Source organism: Geospiza fortis, unplaced genomic scaffold, assembly GCF_000277835.1.
Source record: "Geospiza fortis unplaced genomic scaffold, GeoFor_1.0 scaffold317, whole genome shotgun sequence".
Classification (NCBI taxonomy): Eukaryota; Metazoa; Chordata; class Aves; order Passeriformes; family Thraupidae; genus Geospiza; species Geospiza fortis.
The window spans coordinates 2,442,042-2,442,270 of NW_005054398.1; the positions used below are offsets into that span (position 1 = coordinate 2,442,042).

The window sequence follows — 229 nt, forward strand, 5'->3', positions numbered from 1 at the left end:
GGTGCTCCCAGGTGCAGTCCGCCTGGTGGCACCCTCACCCGGCAGCGGAAACATAGGCATAACGGCCGTGCCGGCGTGGCCGTGCACACCGCTCGCAGCCCCTCAGGGCGCCGTTACCTACCGCTGTTGAGTCACGCCGCTACCGCGTCCTTTCACTCTGCGCGCCGCCGCCGCTCTGAGCACCGCCCCCACACGCTCCGTCAAAGTAATCCCGGCTGGTCGCAGCCCC

The 229-nt window shown here is 69.9% G+C and overlaps 1 protein-coding gene across 2 annotated transcripts in view; it reads right to left on the bottom strand.

The window, feature by feature from the left end:
• Positions 1 to 210, bottom strand: part of PKM (pyruvate kinase M1/2) — a 23,406-nt gene extending 23,196 nt beyond the window's left edge. For both annotated transcript variants that reach the window (XM_005425897.3, XM_005425895.3), the window contains exon 1: positions 122 to 210. The gene's annotated coding sequence lies outside the window, so the exon portion shown is untranslated. The remainder of the gene's footprint in view (positions 1 to 121) is intronic.
• Positions 211 to 229: the final 19 nt, after the last annotated feature.